Consider the following 21143-nt stretch of genomic DNA (forward strand, 5'->3'; position numbering starts at 1 on the left):
ATGAATAAAAAAACATGTACGTATAAGTCACACTGGAGTATAAGTCGCATTTTGAGGGAAAATGTATTTGATAAAATTCAACACCAAGAATAGACATGCCATCTTGAAAGGCAATTTAAAATAAAAATAGAATAGAGGCAACAACAGGCTAAATAATTGTACGGTATGCTAACGTTACATGATACATAAACAACAAATTGAGAACATGCCTGGCATGTTAACATAACATATTAGGAGTTATTCAGATAACCATAGCATAAATAACATGCTAACAGGTTTACCAAACCATCCGTGTCACTCCAAATCACTAAATCCAATGAAATCTTCATCCTCTGTGTCACTTTTAAACAACTTCGCTAACTCTGGAAGTAGAAGATGCTGTGCTTCCTCTTCTACGTGGCTTACCTCAGACTCATCGTCAGTTGCAGTTCCAATTATTCTACAGGCCTAGACCGCCCTCTTGCGGTTTAATGTGAAAATAACATGTGAAATGATATAATAATGTGTAATAATTTCACACATAAGTCACTCCTGAGTATAAATCACACCAAACTATGAAAAAAAACCCTGCGATTTATATTCCGGAAAATGCGGCAATCAGGGGCCAATCAAAGTGTGGGACCGGCCAACATGCATCCCAATCCTGTGCAAGTGCCTATCACCAGAAATCCCATCAAAGACAAGAGACAAACAAACAAACATGACCTGAAGAGGTAGGATTTTTTGGGAAGCAAATGAGACGACTCACTTGTTTCATTTCATGACTACATCCACTCCCAAAGATGTCGTATAACTGACGTGTCATAAATTAAGTCAGTGTCACCTATTTATTACTAAAACCACAAATATCCACTTCCACTATGCTATAATGTGGGATTGCATTAAAGTCAAATATAAATTTAAAACTTTGCAGAGGCAACGATGATCACGAGGAGTCTATCCCAAACCACTCTCCCACAATGCGCAGTGAATATTTTTCCTTGGATGACATACAGGTGAGCTGAGCATGAACTGAGCATCCATACTGCAGACACATCGGATACATATCCAAGAAGAAGAAGCCCAGGTCGGATTTGAGGGTGAAAAAAATGTAATGGTACAGTTCAGATTACGTGAAAATGAGAAAAAAACACACAGGTGACATATGGGCAAAAAATTCTGACTTGACAATTAGTGTGACCATAATCTAAGGTGATTGCGAGGAGACAAAGTCACCTACAAAACTAATACTACACTACAAATGTTTCAAGACTGTATATGTTAACTGATCCCCATGCTTAAGCGCGCAATAATCAGTGTCCTACAAAAGCACACAACACTTAAGTAACTGTGAGAAAGATTTTTTTTTTTTACAGTCACTCACACACCTGCATTCACACACCTGCATTCACATACTGTGTGATTTCTTGCAACTACTCAGAGATACGAGGTTGTCTAACACCCACTGAACACCAAATTATTATACTACTATTCAAGTACACGAACTGTACTTTAATTGTTTAGCGAGTAGAGTAAACATGTTCTTTTTTTATTGTCACCAGAAAATGCAGTAAGACCATTAAACCAATCTACCTGAAAGTCTGCTAACCAATCCAGACAGATAGATTCTTGCCTGCAGCTACAGTCCCTCAGCTCAATAGAGATATATGTGCACGCTTTAATGCAAAAAGACATCTCTATTGTTTTCATTTGTTACCGACTAATTCGTCTGCTGTCAAGTCCAATTGCAAGGAATAAGTATGAAGTGAAACTCCCTAAGGCCATCACTGCAACTAGTACCCAATGATCTGTTGGTGTGCATACAAAAGTTGTAACTTTTGTTTAGTTTTCTTATGCAAATAACAAATAGACACAATTAAAACATGAAATTTTAATGTTTTGTTTATGAAGAGCTGTGTGCATTGGTCAGGATTCTGTGTATTGTGTCCATTAGATAACTTTGCTACACAGCCAAAAAATGGGTCAGAAGTGAAAAGGGCGATACAGACCCTGCCCCTGATTCACATGCAACTGAATGCTAATTCGTTACGCCCGTCATACTGGATATTTCAGATGTTTAAAGACAACCCTCATAGTAGGTCAAATTGCTTTGACCTACTATGTTGTTCTCTGTCCATGTTTTAAACGTCGAAGAAGAGTGCAGAGTGCCGTAGAAGAAGAGCAAAAGGCTACAAAGGTAGAAGAAGAGCAAAAGGCTACAAAGGTAACTCCAAAGTATCCTTCGCTCAGGTCCTGTCTCCATAAAAACTTCAGTAAAACGAAGACCAGATTTGTAGACTGGAGCAATGGAACAGTGGAGTTTCTCTGCTTTGGCAGTTGGACAGCAGCTACTCATGTAGGACAACTGACATTTGTCATATAAGCAAACTCCAAGTAAACAGCATTAATCAAACAACCTCTTAATGACTGGGTATGAAAGAATGCTGGAGCCAATTAGAGAAGAGCGTGAGTTAATATTTGACATAAAATATGACACAAGCAGCCAGTAAAGAATGCTACTAAAAGACTCCAAGACTGAGCTGTGTATTATGTAGAGCAAGGGTAGGCAACTCCGGTCTTCGAGGGGTCTGTGTCCTGCTTCAAATGATTCAGATGATCAGGATTGTTATCCAGCTTCTGCAGACCTTGGTAATTACCAAGACCATTTGAATCAGGTGTGATGCAACAGGGAGACAGAAATCATGCAGGATCGGAGTTGCCTACCACATGATGTTGAGCAGGGGTGTCACACTTATTTTTATCGTGGGCCACATCATAGTCATAGTTTGCTTCAAAGGGCCACGGGCCGCATCATAGTCATAGTTTGCTTCAAAGGACCATTAAAATTGTCAACCCAAATAAATGTATGAACGTCTCATATTGTATATATAGTATAGGCTACACGACAAACCGATGAATAACTACTTTTCAAAACAGCTACTAATAAAAACTGTTCAGATATTTAAAAAATTAAATATTGAAATCAAATCAAATATTTAAAAATAAAAAATATTTAAAAAAAATGAATGGTAATAAAAATTGCTCACAATATCTCTATTTTTTTTAAAGTGAAAACAATTTGAAATTTTGTGAATTGACATGAATGCATTGATGCACAATTTGTCTTTGCGGGCCACCTAAAATGATGTGGCGAGCCGTATCTGGCCCCCGGGCCTTGACTTTGACACCGGTAATGTAGAGGGAAGAGGAAAGCTGAAGAGAGAAAAACCACAGTGGCAAGACTTTCACACGTTCTGAGTGCTTAAATAGTTGACAAGTTCTAACATCAAGCGTTGTCTGTTGTTGTATTAATAGTGACATGTGATGTTCACAAGCATGTTTATGAGAGAGCTATCATCGTGGTTTGCGTCTGTGTTTACAACTCGAAGCTGCACTTGGGTATATTTGAGTTGTGATATTTGCATTATTTAGACATTTATGCCTGCTTGTACAAATTATATTCGAAATGCATTTTTTTACAACAAACTTGAGAAACTCCCCTTCATTTTCAGTGGGAACAGTGTTGTTAGTCTCCTTTTTTGCTAGTGCATCATAGTCTGGAGTAAAATTTGTTGAGGCAATTCTTAGGATAGAGCCGAGGTGTTGGTCCGTTAACCTAGATCTGTGACGGGTTGATGTGTATGTTCAGGTGGCATCGGTCGAGCCAAATTGTCCACTCTTTTTTAAACTCTCGGCACTCAGTCTCCACCTTTCTTTTCCTTGGGCCACTCATTTTAATGGAAGGATTCCAGGTGAAGGTTTGTGGGTGGCTTTAGCGTAAAACTGTATCTGAAAGCTCAGCGCACAAATTATGAGAATGCTGATGTCACAGCCCACACTCTAAATTCAACACTGATAGAAATAGAGCGCGGAGTGCGGCGTGTCCGTACTACTAAGTACACACACTTGTGAGTGTGCACCGAGCTTTCTGACACGGCTTCCGGTCGTAAATGCGCGGCCTGGCGGTTCCCCATCTACTGGGGAAACACAGTCATTGCAGGGGAAATAACCCCATAAAAAAGTTTAATACTACAATTTATTCAGGGTTGGCGGGCCGGATTAAACGGCTCCGTGGGCCGGATGTGGCCCACGGGCCGTAGTTTGCCCATGTATGTTCTAAACTGTGTAGAGACAAAAAGCCATACAATTTTACATTAAGCCGATTAGCTGACTACAAAGATAGTAACATCACTAAAGCAATGTCTGTGCAAAGTGGCCTGATGCAGGAGATCACTCAGGACTCTCTCATTGTCGGTATACATTTTAAGTTAAACACTAGCATCTACTGTATTGTCTGTCCCCAGTCAAGTCTCTACATTGGCGGGCGAAACAAAGTTTTTTTTATTTTAAAAGACCCGCTGCCTCGTGGCGCCTTTTGAAAAAGATGCTTTGTGCCATTGTGAACATCAATTGTTTTAATACCAATTGAGCAGCCCCTTTCCTTACCTTTAAATGACCACGGGTGGATGATAAAAAGTTGTCTACAGGTAACATTATCAGTGAGCACAAGGCAACCGCTTTCTACCCATCTCAAACCATGTGTGACACCCCAGGGTCACCCTCGCCCCAACCCGGTCCTCCATAGCTGTGCCAAAACAGTGTGATGATTTTATAAATATATATTAAAAAATAATGTAAATAATAATGTGTTTAATGAATTGATATCTGCAATGATTCAGAGAATCCATTGCAAGCTGTTTTCATGTTTATGAATGAAATAAATGCACAGAGCTCAGTGCCTGCATTTCCATCAAATTCACTAAAGATTTTGTTACACTCCCTACGCTAATAGGTCACTTGCACACAGATTAGAGCAATCCATTCTGGGACATATTTTCCTGCTATCATCTACAGGATGACATGCACTGCTGCACACGCACACAGCTGTGAACGTCGTTCATCAACTTGTTTTAGTGTGGCATTTTCAGATTATTTTGACAGTTTAACATCTGATCTAAAATGCGCTAGCGGCAGAAAGTCACTTTGTGTAGATGAATCGAGCCTAACATGCTGTCCAGTAGTGATTTTTCAGCAGAGATCCTGACATTGTTCACTACCGAGTGTTGATTACCGTATTTTTTGGACTATAAGTCGCATTTATTTTCATAGTTTGGGTGGGGGGGGACGACTTATACTGAGGAGCGACTTATATGTGAATTTTTTCACAAATTTTCAAAATTCAAAAAAAAAAAAATTGAAACTGCGATAAACGAACCGCGATGTAGCAAGGGATTACTGTAATTTGAATTTCAAGTGACGTCAGCGGCGCGGCGGTTGTTTACATAAACGACAAAGATTCGATCACGGGATGACGACGATGACGAAGGGCCCCATGTACTACCGGCATCATTAGCGGCTTTGTTTGTAAGTGACACGGAGGACGAAGAGTTTGAAGGATTTAATGATTTGGAGTGACACAGAAGGTTTGAAAAACTATTATGGCTTTTACGCACGCCCGGTCCTACTCTATGGAGCTGTATTTCACCTCTGTGGATGGAAGTCGGGGGCCGACGCTCGGCCGGGCGGCTGTCCGGGGACGGTGGATGGGGCTCGGACATGCCTTTTACGCACGCCCGGTCCTATTCTATGGAGCTCTCTTCCACCTCCGTGGCTGGAAGTGCCACCTCCGGGGATGGAAGTCAACGCCGCCACATGCCTGGAAGTCAACACCGGTGCTTGGGGCCGTGTGGCGGTGAACTATTTATGTTATAGTTATTTGATATATTTTATTTCGTGTAGCAACTTGTATATGTTTTTATCGTTACAGTTCAGTAGTTGTTGGCTCGTTGAACTCTTGTTTTGTTAAATAAAGAGCCGTTTACCAAACCCACGTCTTTCCTTGTACTTTGTTAACGCTATAATATAGTTATATACTAGATCTGTGGAATAACGACGAGGCTGACGTCAGGGCGCACGCAATTAGATGTGTTGATTTGATTGAAGAGTTTGTCCTTAATGACTTGAGACATCAGGCCGTGAATGGCTTCAATGGTCGTCTTGCAGCTGTCCCGGGCGGCTTTGGTCAACGTTATATGGGCCTGTGGAATATTTTGAAGTGCAAGCGCTGTCAGGTTTGATCATATTATTGCTTATAGAATAGTTATTTGATATATAATTTATATATCGTTATATGAGCCTGTGGAATATTTTGAAGTGCAACCGTCAGCAGCGCGCACTCGGCCGGCATTGTTGACATAAAGGACGATCGATGGATTTAATGAATTGGAGTGACACAGATGGTTTTATAAACGTGTTATTTATGTAATAGTTATGTCAATAACTCTGAATGTTACGTCAGGCCCGTTCTCAGCTCTTCGTTTGTGTTTTTGTCACGTTAGCATACCTTTCGTTTAGCCTGTTGTTGCTCGTTCATGTCTGTTCTTGGTGTTGGATTTTGAAGAATAAATTTCCCCCAAAATGCGACTTATACTCCGGAGCGACTTATAAACGTGTTTTTTCACGTTATTGTGCATTTTATGGCTAATGCGACCTATATTCCGGAGCGACTTTTCGTCCGAAAAATACGGTACATGCTATGTCAGTCTGCTTAAAAATTGGATGATTAAAAACTATTTTGAAAGCAGATTGGTGGAGTATAAACTTTAAATTCTTATCAGAAGAAGCCATTGCACGACTCCATCACACTTCAATAGCAAATAATTATCCATTAGAGGTGCAGCTATCAACTGTTTTTGTATTCGCGTAACCTAGCGATTATTTACATCGATCAATCAAAGAAACTTGGAGCAGAAGCAAAGAATCACGGACCAGAAGCAAAGAATCATGGAGCAGAAGCAAAATGTCAGGGAGCAGAAGCGAAATGTCAGGGAGCGCAATCCAATAATTTACATCATTTCACAATTTGTTTTTGCAATCTTGCATTTTTTATTTGAATTAATTTTTTGTTTGGTTTTTTTTGCATTTGGTATTTTGTATTGATATTTTTTGCTTGTGATTTGATCTTTTTTGCTTGCGTTTTAAAAAGTTTTTTTTTTCAACTTAACACAAAATAAACACCATATACTTGCTATTATTCGCTTCTTCAAAGAGCAGCGATTGAGTTTTGCCTCAAAAGGTTAGCTTCCAGTTACCGTTGAACTTGTCCGCCAGTAAGCTAGGCTAAAGAATTCAAAACATAAGCAGCATTTAGTTTAGTGATTGTGTGTCTGGTCACAGGGATATATGTGATACCAAATAAAGTGGTGCTGCACAACAGCAGTCCACAACCTTTTTACTAACGAGTGTATAAGTGTATTAGACATCACAAAAATTCAGAAAAATCCATAGAAACGCCGCACCGGACTACAAGCTGCAGGGTTCAAAGCTTGTTCAAAAAGTAGCAGCTTATAGTCGAGAAAATATGGTAAGCATTAATCACAACATCAAACTGCTGAATAATTCCAGTAGTCAATGACCATGCTTGATCTGCAGTATATGGAAAATACAGAAAAGTGTATATATACTAGTTTGGTCATGTAAACTTAACTCCTGGAATTGGGCAACTAAATCAAAGTGTTGTTTTCAAAAAGGCTGGTAGAGGCTTTTTGAATTCAACAAGCACCAGCAGTCAGAAATTTGGATTAACCAGACATCTGAATCTAAGCAAGTCTTAATAATCTAGGTCCACTGTGACAGTACCCTCCTGTACACCTTCTGTACCGAGGTTTTAACATCTGCTTGTCAAAGCTGTAGATGAAGAGACTTCATTTATTGTCTGATGTCACTCAAACGTATGTATAGTTTGTGATTGTGGCATTTGTACAGGAAAAATGTGTTTTCTGTCTGGGGTGCATATCGTTTTCACTAACACAAAATAGATTTAAGGTGAAAGTACAAACATACATTACCCAAATCTATACCCATGCTTCCTGTAACTTGACCCCAGAGACTGCTGGGATAGGTGACCTTGCCTTGCCCCTGACAACACCACTCAAAAGAGATGGCAAATGAGGAGGGGTACAAGACACTGTGTGGGGAGCAACAACGGGGATGGGGCTGGGTGGCGAAGGGTGTGGGGTACCACAAAGAGGGTTAAGTGTATGTGCCTGAAGGTCTGTAAAAGAGGTGTTTTTGTCTATCCATTTTTGGTACCTCTCATTCTCACTCACGTCGCGGGTGAATTGGAGTCTATGCCAGGTGACTTTGGGAGAGATGTGGGTAGCTTCTTTTTTCATTTGTTTCAGTACAGAAATTTCTGTCTATGTCTACATCCCACTTTGTTTAAAGTGTCCTTAAGATGTGGCGTTGCACCCTGTATCTGTATTTTTCAATATTCCTATTTAATGCACATGTAGAATAACGGGAATTGCTATCCATGATACAAATAGCCAGACTCATGAATGTTTTTGTCTGTTAATGTCACTCTGTTAATCAAAGGTATGACGAGTACCAAAATACTCTACTGATGTAGAAGTACAATTACATTGGCTCAAGTGCAAGTAAATGTCAAAAAAGATTGAAAGATTGAAAGTACAAACTAATTCATGTATCCAGAGTAAACAGAGTAAACCCCATTTTTGGTGGGGTTTTCTGTGTTCTGGGGAAAAAAGAGAATGTTGAACTTCTGTGTTTTTTAAAGGAACATATAATACAAAATTAGAAAGGATCATGTCTACCTCTAACTTTACTATGAGATGTAACGTGTGTTTTGAATTAGCAATCAAGCCAACCAATCAAACACAATGAACTAACCCGGTTTCATGTATGCTGCTGACAGCAAATTCATTTTGAAAAAACAGCCGGTAGTGGATAACAGAACCTCATGGAAACGTATATTTATTTTTTCACAGTTTGGAACAGTTCCCATGGTGACTGGGAGACAGCGCCGCAGCTGTGGGGACAGGGTAGTTACTTGCTGATCCCAGAGTTTGAAAGAGCGAGGTGCAAAGCACTTGCAGGCCTTTAAAAGAAAAAGCATTTGCATTGTTACTTCATTCCCTCAATAAGATAAAGAATTACATTAGTGTGCAAATTCATGTGTATACTGCATGCAATGGATATTATTATTTTATATAATTTTGTTGTATACCTACTGTACAATGACAATAAATGCATTCTATTCCATTCTATTTAGATAATAATAATTATTATTATTATTATTATTATTATTATTATTATTATTATTATTATTATTATTATTATTATTATTATTTTCCAGGTGAATTTTGTTTTTATTTCAATTTAGTTTACATAATATGTAAAACAGAAGAAAGAAAGAACAAAATGACTAAATTGCAATCTGTCAAAAGTTTTATAAAAACCCAATTCAATTTTTGATTAAATGCCAAGCAGATTAAGCCCAAAAGTTTGAAGGTTTTCCGCATCCTAAATTAGCAATCAAACATGATTTCAGGATGAGGTTGTGTTGATATTGGTGGCAATCGCTTGTGACAGCTGTATAAACTGGCCCCAATTACCATCTTGAAGACGGGTCAACACAGTCGCCATGCCAATACGTGATGCCGGAAACAACTTTGAAATAAAAAAAAAGCCTACCAAGCCAGGTTTTCTTTGGTAAAGTAAGGTTTATTCTGAAGTTGGACTTCTCAACGCCTGTTACCGTCATGCATCACACGAACAAGTGACCCAGGTACTCGAGGAAGGAAAAGTTGCTCGAGTATTGCACCAGAACACATCTTGAAATTGAAATAACATGCAAGTTGTATTTACAGAACACCACGGTCGTGTTTTGATACATTCAATGACAACTAGCTGCTACGCTTGGGAATTTAAATAGTAACAAAGCGCAAAAGATTTGTGGTAATTTCATTGCGGATTTTAACACAAAATGAGACTAAAAAAAACTAGAATAAAATCCGATATAGCTAATTTGATACATAATAGACTCACAAATACAATTGGGTATGATACTGTTAGCAGACTGTTCATAACTGATATAATTGATCAACTCCATGACTTAATTGAGGGAAAAACAAGAGAAGAATTGTGCATTAGAAATCACATGAATGAGAACACAAAGATCCCTCACTGCCTTTAAGAAGGACTTAAGAATATCAAAATTGAGATGAATTTTATGTAAATGAAGAACCTAATATTACTTACAATGTATTTCTGTCAATTGCAATTTCATTGTGCGACAAACGTTGCCCATTAAAAAATTATCAGGATAGTCAAGTTCTCTAAAAAGCCAAGGATCACAAAAGAGATAGAGGATGCATGTAAAAAGAAAAATATGTAATATAAAAAATTATAAAGGTGAGGACAAAAGCTTCTGAAATAAAGTATAAAACATAAAAATACATTAATGAGTATTATAAGATCAATTAAAAAGTCATATCGCACATTACTAGACCAGAATAAAAATAACACACGAGAAATCTGGAGAACATTAAATAGTATAATTAAAAATGGCATGAAAAAAATGGAATATCTAAGACACTTCATAAATGATAAGGATGTTGTTATAAATCTGGAGAATATTAAGTAGTATGATTTATAATGGCATGAGAAAAGGGTACTTTATAAATGATAAGGATATTGTTATTGAACAAAATTAAACATATAGCAAATGAGCTTAATAATTTTTTGTCCAGTAAATAAATCTGTGCCAGAAAATAAATACAAGATGACTAAATACATTAAAGAAAATCCATCCACTATATTTATTATTCTGTAATTTCTAATGGAATTCTAGATATTCTGAAAACTTTTAAAAATAAAAATCCACAAATTGTTTTGATTTTCATATCATATTAGTAAAGGGTGTTACCGAACCTATAAAACAGCCATTTACATACATCTGTAATCTGTCTTTTTCAGAGTGGTATTGTGCCCTCATCTATAAATGGATTAAGATATCAATTTACTAATTATAGATTAATATCCCTACTGCCACAATTCTCAAAAATTCTGGAAAAAAATATTTATTCACAGACTACAGCTATTCATTGAGAAACATAATCTTTTAAGTGATGATCATCTTGGTTTTAGAAAGAAAACAACAATCTCAATGGAAATGATGGAATCTGTGGAATGGATATCAACTTCAATAGATGGGAAAGAATATGTTTGTGCTAAAAAAAAAGCGTAGTGCTAAAAAAAAAAGCTTTTGACTCTCTTGATCATAGTAACACTACTAAAAAAAGTACAAAATTAAGAGATAAGAAGAGTGGCACAGAAATGGATGCAGAATTATTTGGATGACTGATAACAATAAATTCACTTTAAAGCTGATTGAATCAAATTTACCAAAACCAGGTGAAATTCAGTAATTTCCGCTTTTGCTTTTATTTAATATTTCTTTAAATGTAAAAATTGATAGGATGGTTGTAAGCATTTACAAAGTCAAGAGAAGAAACACAAGCACACATGTTCTGAAATAACTAACATAGCACTTCACCAGGTTCTTGTGGTTTATTTTCCTGTCACCTCATCTGTCTTCATTTTCCAGAGCAGCTAGACAAGACTAAAAAGGTTGACTGAGATAGCATTCTTGAAATGTGTGTGTACGGCACATGACTGCATGTGTTGTAAATGTTACTGTGTTTCTCAATAATGTTCCAAAACTTAATATTGTATTAGAAATCCTAACACTGCCAAGTATTGGTGATATCTACATACTTGCAGAGATAGAGGTTTGGGACATTTGTGTTATTTTGTTGTTTATTTAATTAAAATTCTATAAAATTATTTTTATCTTGAGACATGGAATATAGCCATTGGTGATGTGATTGGCCTACTGTATGTGCAGTGACATTAATTAAAATAATTCAAGGTGGCAATGGAGATTACATTGATTCCTGGGTTATTTTTCACTCATTATTTTCCAGGACACCACTCACTAGTATCTGCATGCTGCTTCAGTAGATTCTCTGGTTCAGGAGCCCATTTTCCTGGGGCGTCTTGTAATGGCTATAACACTGCTCTCGTGATGTAATGCAGCTCTCGCCGTTTCGGTTTACGGGTGTTCAAGGAAGATGAGCACTTTGGATAAAACTTTTATCGCAACATGGTCAGAGGTGGTGGACAATTTATGACATGGAGGTCATGCGAAAAATGTGCAAGCAGCAAGAGTCTGGCTCGTGGATGGAAAAATGTGGCACTTCACTGAGGGAGGATGAAAAGACCACAAAAAGTGAGGGAGAGAACGTAGAGTAGGTGCGTTTGCGAACCATCTGGACTCCGTCGCTGATAAGATGCACTTTGTCAGCAAACATCTCATCTCTCAGCCTCTCCACACAATTTTTCTCTCCTCTGTCAGAAGAGTAAGAAGGCCCTAATTCTTTGTGTACAAACCACAGTAAAATAAAAATGTGAATAGATGCCACTGGTCAAGAGCAAGATGTAATGTATTAGGGGGGAAAAGGGAATTCAAATGACATCAATGTGGAATACTGTTTGAAATACATGCAAAAACCCCTGTGAACAGGTTAAGTGAGACATGGATGGATTCATAAATATTTTACTTTAACGGTGATGGTTCCACAGAGCAGAGAGTATTGCTTCTCTGCAGGTTGAAGGAAACAAATCTGTCAGAAGACATTACATTAAATGAAATTGCTGAAACAATACACAACTGGGAAAATTGTAACTATAGTTGTTTACAAATTATATACCTACAGTTGTTATGATAACAGTACCTTAAACCCATTTTGCTTGAAATTTTGTAGATGAATGTAATTTTGTAAAATATTTTGAAAAGGTCCACAACTTCATTTTAAAGTCAAATGTAATATGCAGCAGACGTAGAGAACCATTTTTGAGACCACACAATGCTTCCTGAAAAGTGCCTTCACCATCACACTGCTTTGCTTATCTAGACGAAATGTGTATGAGTATGTGTGATACTGCCCCAGAGTATCATTTAAATTGTGTTCCAGCATTCTGTAATGAAGGTGTGACGACACCATTGGTATTTCTAATGAGGCAGCCTGCTGTGTGGCTGTCCAATTTAAACAGGCATTGAATGGGAGCTGCTTACATTCTGTTACCCCATTTCGTCCGTGTACAATTTCTATTTAATAGTCAAGCACTAACAGTACCACAATACTCAATCATGCCTGAAATGCCTGTAAAACAACTTATTGACAAGCTGACCTTCAGTTCTAACAATATGAATGGATGATGATTCTGACAAATTGTCCACTTTGCAGACTAAGAGTCAGAAATGTTTTGATCACATTTTGATTCGTCATTAACAAGTCAATCTTCCTTTTGAATTAGTGATGAGAAAGGATAGCGCTTCACTTTCACCCGAAGAGCTTTTTCCGTGAACACACTATATTCTTCACAGATGCACATTCACTATAAGACTTTAGAGAAAAGAGTTGCTCTGAAATACTGCGCAATGGTGGGCAAAGCATCCAAAGCAACGGTCCACACACACATAACGCTAGTAAAAAAATTGACAAAAAATATTTTTTTTATGTGGTAAAAAAAAATTAAACATAATATTCATATACAGTCTCTCTCTCTCTCTCTCTCTCTCTCTCTCTCTCTCTCTCTCTCTCTCTCTCTCTCTCTCTCTCTCTCTATCTATCTATCTATCTATCTATCTATCTATGTTGAATAGGAACAATGCTTATACTCTGCCATGTGTGCTGGTCTTCATGCTTGAATAGCTAAGGATATATTTTTAACTACGAAACAATATTATTTAATCAAGAAATAAACAAACACACATTTAGGCGCAAGACTTAACATTTGCTTTTCCACCTTTTATCATTTTCAAGGTTTTAAACACATACATACACACACCAATACCCTGTACATTTCTCAGCGTCTCCACACAAACACTCTCATCTCCTAGCAACAAGAAAGTATGAGATTAGGTATGTTCGTGTGTGTGCGTGTGTGTGTGTGTGTGTGTGTGTGTGTGTGTATGTGTGTGCGTGCGTGCGTGCGTGCGTGTGTGCGTGCGTGCGAGTGTGTGCGCGTGTATGTGTGTGTGTGCGTGCGCGCGCGTGTGTGTGTGTGTGTGCGTGTGTGCGTGTGTGCGTGTGTGTGTGTGTGTGTGTGTGTGTGTGTGTGCATATGCATGTATTGGGGGATGGGTCAAGACAAAGCCTGAAGTGTAAGAGATAAGAAAAAATGCAGAAATGATAAATACGAGGTAGTCAAGTTTCTGTAAATCTCGGTGATTCTTTCCAAACACGCCATCCGATACTGAGTAACAATTACAGCCTGCAAACCAGGGTGAGAAACATAACACTGGTAACAAAAGTGCGGGTACAGTGGTGTGGGGTTTCACGTGTTAATGAATCAGTGTGTTCGTGCAGCTAACGCATGAGCGCTTGTGAACATCTACACACCCGTGCAACAGCGTACGTGCGTATGAGTGTGCATGTGAGTGTGCATGCAGCGGCGGTGGGATCCAGCAGGTCATATAATGGTTGGCTGGTCACATTCTCTGCCCCAGCAGTCAGTCTTTCACAGAACCTGTCCCCTTAATCTGCAAATACATCTAGTATAATCTGCAAATGCCTACAGGGGGTTCCTAAAGTGGCTATGGATTTGCATTGTACTCTCACTTAAAAATATGGAAATCCACATTTTTCGCTAATAATAAGTTTTAATCAAAGTATTAACTTAATTGGAGGCAATAAAAATAAATAATTTGATGACAGCAGTTTCTGATGAATGTCAAAAGTCAAATGTTTGTTTTAATTTGTGAATCATTTAACTAAATTAATGCAATAAACCTGCTATTCTAAAGTAATAGTGTACACATGCATCGTAAAATTCTGCACTAATTTTCACAGGAAGTATGTTAAATTTAGTAACGTAAAATTAATGGAGCACAGTAAACAAAAAATAATTAATCACAGTAATTCTATGTTAAGTGTTTCTCTTTTATTACAAGAAAGACAACTAAAAATTCTGTAGTTGTCAAGCATCATCTTTAAATAGATATAATTCCTGCACACTGTTGCGCTATTTTCGGGAATGTCTGCTGTACGCGCACTTGCTCCTTTTTTTTCTGCTCCTCTTATTTATTTATTTATTGTTGTGTTATTTATTCAGCACACTTTTGTTATACTTGTTTACTTGTTTGTCTGTTGTGAGCCATGTCTTGTCACCGTGGGATAGGGGGGAACGAAATTTCGGTTTCTTTGTGTGTCTTTGGCAATGTGTGGGCAACTGGGTTCAATGACATTTATGTATGTGCTGTTGTATTCAAAATGTAGCAAATAACTTTTTTCAATTTGTTATTTATTTATAAATGTTATTTATAAATGTATCTGGCAGTGGAATGCAGCCACTTTCTGTGCTTGACTGGTTCCATTGTCTCTCCCAGTGGTCGGTCTGAATATCCTAATCCACTAAAACATTCCAGACAAGACAAAAAAAAGGACTAAATATAAATCAGCTTGACAGACATTTGCAACTTATCTTGTAATTGTAATTATTCACATTCACAATATGTTTTGGTGATATTGTCACTGTGTTGTCAGTTGTTTTGTACTACTCCAACTTATAACGCACAATTCTAAACCTTTTTTTTAATTATTATTCCCTCCCACTAAAACGGCACACAACTATTTTGATTCTAACAGAGAGAGCTGTTAAAAACAGAGCTTCCAATTCAGATTTCAGCTTTTGACCCTAAATTTTATATTAATAGGATATAAAATTTAAAAGCTTATTTATTTTTCTAATGACATCTTATCATTTTTAATAGGCCCCTTGGAATCTTAATCGGTTGCATATGTTCATGTCCCAAGCGCTGTCTCTGCCTTCCTCTCTTTACGATCTGTCTATGTGCCTTCTCTTAAAAGCATGTTTCCTTTCACAGTGACAGTTTAACTCCTTTAATCCATCACATACTTCCTCCCTTGACTTTGTTATTCACCTACACATTTTTGGGGAGCATCTCAAAATGTATGTTTCTCGTTGAAAAGGTAAGTGTTGGGGGTGGAGAGGGAGAACTTCGCATACACCCGCACACGGCAATGGAATGCAAATCTGTGTCTGGAAGTCATTAAGCAAACAAAAAAGGCCGTCTTCTCACTCTCTCACTCTCTCACTGTGTATGATCAGCAGTGCACAGTCCACCCTTACCCTCACCTCACCACATAATACATCAGTGCGACTTTCAAAACAGACAGTGCTAAAACAAGCACCGAGGGCAGATCTGCTGGAGAATTTCCCCAAATCTTTACTCAGTTAAATACAGTTTCCACACAGTTACCATGGTGATAGACAGCAAAGCATCTATATACAACTAAAGTGATTTCCATTTTTAGTTCATGCCTATATTTTGTTTGGATAAAGAGTTATTGTTTTTTCACCATAAATACAAATACATCCATCCATCCATTTTCTGAACCACTTAGTCCCCACGGGGGTCGCGGGCGTGCTGGAGCCTATCCCAGCCGTCATCGGGCAGTAGGCGGGGGACACCCTGAACTGGTTGCCAGCCAATCGCAGGGCACACACAGACAGACAACCAATCGCACTCACACTCACACGTAGGGACAATTTGGAGTCTTCAATCGGCCTACCAAGCATGTTTTTGGAATGTGGGAGGAAACCGGAGTGCCCGGAGAAAACCCACGCGGGCCCGGGGAGAACATGCAAACTCCACACAGGGAGGGCCGGAGGTGGAATCGAACCCACACCCTCCTAGCTGTGAGGCGGACGTGCTACCCAGTGCCCCACCGAGCCGCCCAATACAAATACATTTTTAGTTCATTCCTGTATTTTGTTTGGATGAATTGTTATCAGTTTTTCACCACAAAAACAAATAGGAAAACAGGAGCACCACATAATCCCTAGCGTAGTGTGCATCTAATGTCAGTAGTTACAAAGTCAGTACAAACACTGCGGTAAGTGTTGTACAGGGACCAATACCAGACTGTCATGTATTGACATCACAAAAAGTTCTGTACCATATGTTTTAGTACTACTAGTTTTAAAATAAAAAAAGTTAAAGCTTTCCTATTTTGTCAAAGTTTGGTAAAGATTAGGCTGACGGTCAGTCGACATGGCCACCTGTCTGCCGACAAGTGGATAGTGCCTTAAGTGGGAGGCTTCTGCAAGTGAGAGGGAGCACAGAGATGGCTGCTCAATTCTCAAGCTCCTGCAGACACTCCACTTCTCGCAGAGATCACCAAATGATTCCCGAGCGCGGCACCGCTGCTGCTCACTGCTCCCCTCTCCCCCAGGGGATGGATCAAAATCACACGGGGATGGGTTAAATGCAGAGGACAAATTTCACCACACCCAGATGTGTGTGACAATCATTGGGACTTTAACTTTTAACTTTAAACAAGAAACACAAAGTGTCATATGGAATTATTTTGCCTCCATGGCTGACAGCCAGGACAAGCCCAAAGATATGGCCAACCAAGCCTGTCTTCAAGGTTTGTTATAAAACTATTCTGGCTAGTATGTGGGAACTCATCCAACATGGCTGAACACCTCGCTCACCTGCATCCTAAATTATATCACCAATTTATAGAATTACAAGTTGTGACACATTTCAAACACGTCCCTTCAAATATATAGTTGAGCGTGAATTATTTTGTGATAACCAATCTTGTTCCTAACTAACAAGGAATTTGACATTTTGTAGTGGATTAAAACACAGCACACAACCTCTTAGTAATTTTAGAGAGTCATTAGCAATTAAATAAATAAATCTGGTTGACATCCATCCCAAATGTTTGTAGTTTTTAAGTGTATTCAGTGAAAATGCGCAAAACGACCCAGCAACCTATCCCCATTTTGCGAATACTGGGAGGAGTGGAAACCATGAGATGACAATCATATGAGAGCGTCTCTCTGCCACAAGACTGTCGGCTGCCTTTCAGCCTCATTTTTTAATTTTACTATATTTTTTATCATTATTTTTGTGTCGTTAGTTAGCAGTTTGTAATAGCAATATAAACTAGTTAAAACAAATCAAGACAGAGACCACGCCACCACATGCTGCCAGTAAAAACTTCTCAATAAGAGCAATCCAAGGCATCTGTGTGTTCTTGGTACACTGAGGTTTATTTTGAAATGTACGTACCTCCACTGCATTACCTGCCAACTGTGCACAAACACGGATGTTTTTTGCTGTTTTTCATCAAGAATAGCATTAATGTTCACTTATTTTATTAATTTAAGAACTATTTCAATTTTTACGTCCCCTCAAACGCACACTTAATCGTCTGATGCTATTTTTGTGCAATATATGTATGGTGTATTTGGTCAAAACATGCAACGTTGTATCCGGTCTTGTCATCATTTATTCCCAAAACGTGTTCCCATAAACAAAATGTGCATTATACTTTTTTTCAAAAAGCTTCAAAATCCACCCCTTCCAAGAGTAAAACTTGAAAAAATGTTAAAATAAAATAATAATATATGAATAAAATAATAAATAAATCAAATAAAACTCGATTTGTAGCTTTCTCATTCAGGTTAATTTTCATCAGGTTTATTTTTTTAGACAGATGGAAACCCACCAAATAATGGACGCAATTAAATGGTGTCAAATCCAAGATCACCAGTCACTAGATGTTTGACATAATACATACATTGTCGATGAATCTGAATTCACACATCACAAATTTACACGCGCCCGTGTGTGCGTGTGTGTGTGCGTGCATGAGAGAGAGAGAGAGAGAGAGAGAGAGAGAGAGAGAGAGAGAGAGAGAGAGAGAGAGCACGCGTGCGTGTGTGTGTGTGCGCGTGTGGGTGCTCGCGTTATATAAACTATTAATTACAGTACAAACTCTATCCACATGCATAGGATATTAAATGCATTTTGGTCACTTCATCAAGTATGTAAGTATTGTCGAGAATTATCCCCAGTTTGTCCTCATTGGTGGCTATCGTAATTTGGTTAATATTGCCTATCTCCATTATATCCTGCTGCTCACATGAAATAACCGCAAAATCAAAAGCAGACTCTAAAGCTTGCGTTGATTTTACGTGTCTCAAATACATTCATTGTATGCACCCTAAAAGCTTTACTGAAAGTGAATAGACTGGCCTCAAATGCATCTGTTATGACTTGTTCATGTGGTTCTAATTAAATGAGAATTTAGCTTAATATAAGCTGACGTACTCTGATGTTATTTGACGATAAAGGCAACTGCAAGCCTTGCTGCCCGTTTGACTGATTTGTCAAGTCACTAACTTGTTGCTCGAGTCAGCCAGTTTCAAAAACCATGATCACGGCCAAAAATATAAGCAAAGGGGGTTAAAGTGAAAAAATACGAGCTATAAGGAAAGACTAAAAGAAACATAACAAATAAGTACGATATGGGGAAAGAGATTATTATATCTATGAAAATTAAATGCACAAAGCTATTCTGGGACGGGGTAAAGCATTTCTCAGCCTCCTTTTTGACACTTGATCGCCAAATGAAGACATGATTGCAAATGAAGCCGAGTCTGCTACTGTTTTAAAAGGCACGCACGCGCACGCCCATACACACCGGAACTACAAAATTGTTTCGCTTTGTGAGTTTAAATTCGGTGAATCGACACAATGAGACGCAATTTACGAGACAGACCGTTCCCTGGGCACGCGGCAAAACAAGCTCGTCTCGCACGCCGTTACAATGCACGGATTTGAAGAACGTGATTTACCTTGTCTGTGTGAATACTCCAGTTTCGGCTGGTTGAAAGGGTTCGAGCTCCCCACAACACATAGGATCCTTTCAGGAACACATGACCACGAGTCGTCCCGCTTACGAATGGGGAAAAACACACACCTCTGTCTTTTCTTTTTCTGACTGACCTTTCTGTCAAGACAGAAACGGAAGAAAATCCTACCTCGATTATTGTTCACGTCTCTCCTTGTTTCTGTCTTTCGGTCAGCCCAGGTCTATCCTCTCACTTCTTGCCAGAGACGGTGATTGAAAAATCACTGAAGAAAACTGAAAATTTTGCAATCTGTGCCGTTCCTGTCTTCGCGGCTTTTTCTTCTGTTTTAAATTTGCCCAAAAAATACCTGCCCTTCTTTCATTCTTTACTTGGTACAACCTTTGGTGGAGACTATGAGCGTGTGTGTCTTCTCGCTTGGTTCTACCAGTACAGTTGTGAATGCGCGCGCTTGCTGCGCTCCCTCGCTTGCTCCCTTGTTGCCTTGGTAAATTGTGGAGTCCTCCTGCTCGACGAACTAGGCAGGGGGTGGAGCCACGAGGACAGAAGGGAGCTGAAGGAGTGCGGGGATTGGCTGCTGCATGTCTGCGTCGGAATCTGCTTTTTGCATTTTAGAGGCAAAAGATGGGTCAAGTATCCCCCTTATTTTTCTTTACTTTCTCTCGCTCAGTCTCACACAAACACTCGTACCGCATACGAACGATTCGTGACTTTTTCTCTGCATTTGCATCTTTTGTGCGCGTGGTATCCACAACTGTGCGCCTGTGCATATTAACTAGTGACTACACTACACAACAACATAGCGTATGCACCCCAGATTTTTGTAAGTGTAAGGGGTAGTGCACGGTGAGTGTGCCCACACTCCTAAGTAGTTAAACGTTTTGGAAGCAGCTGTATAAACCAAAAGCTAAAAGGAGTATTAAATCTGGGTCCTGAAAATTAGCGAACGACTAAATGTCTTATATACTAGGATTGGTACGTGCATTGTCTTTGTCAAATAAAAATTCGGACTGATGACACATTTCACATGTCGGCAATGGGAGTGGGGGGTGCGGGGGATTTGAGAACGAATGCTGCAATAGAACCACTATTTTTGATTGTGTAGAAAATTAAATCAGTGAAACTAAACATTTTAAACAAATCATTCATGAGCGAATTGAGGGCCTGTTTGTGTGACTTTTTGTCATTTGAATCCAATTAAATGAAAAAAAAAAAACAAGATTCATGTGAAAAGTGCCCTTTTTCTCTTTTCCATTCTGAACTAAAAAAAAGTGGTTGTCAGAGGTCAAATTTGCAATTTGGTACAGATTTTAGAGAGAAACAAAGCATACAAAAACCATTAGCATTAGTAAGCCATATTAAATGAAGCAATTGGCTATATCTGGCCCCGGGAATTGCGTTTGACATTTATGGTCTATGTTTTTTCTAAGAATAGCTTGAAAATAATAAATGCTCAATGAGGCTGAGTTGACAGAAAATAGCCTTTTTTACTGATATGTCAAGTGACTGATCACAGAGAAAATGTGCATAAAAATGAATCCACTTTAACGATGCAAAATCCGGATTAGTTGTCTTGAAATACTGATGAGAGTGACCCTCTT

At 38.6% G+C, this 21143-nt stretch overlaps 1 protein-coding gene across 13 annotated transcripts in view; it reads right to left on the bottom strand.

Annotated features, from left to right (window-relative positions):
* LOC125969391 (teneurin-3) overlaps positions 1 to 21143 on the bottom strand; it is a 519170-nt gene that overhangs the window by 351924 nt on the left and 146103 nt on the right. For 2 of the 13 annotated variants that reach the window (XM_049721355.2, XM_049721354.2), the window contains exon 1: positions 19714 to 20056. The exons of 8 other annotated variants lie outside the window; for them this stretch is intronic. The gene's annotated coding sequence lies outside the window, so the exon portion shown is untranslated. Of the gene's footprint in view, positions 1 to 19527; positions 20057 to 21143 lie in introns of those variants that run through there. 3 more of the 13 variants (XM_049721352.2, XM_049721353.2, XM_068650690.1) reach the window with 3 other exon arrangements.

This window comes from Syngnathus scovelli, chromosome 5, assembly GCF_024217435.2.
Source record: "Syngnathus scovelli strain Florida chromosome 5, RoL_Ssco_1.2, whole genome shotgun sequence".
NCBI classification, from domain to species: Eukaryota; Metazoa; Chordata; class Actinopteri; order Syngnathiformes; family Syngnathidae; genus Syngnathus; species Syngnathus scovelli.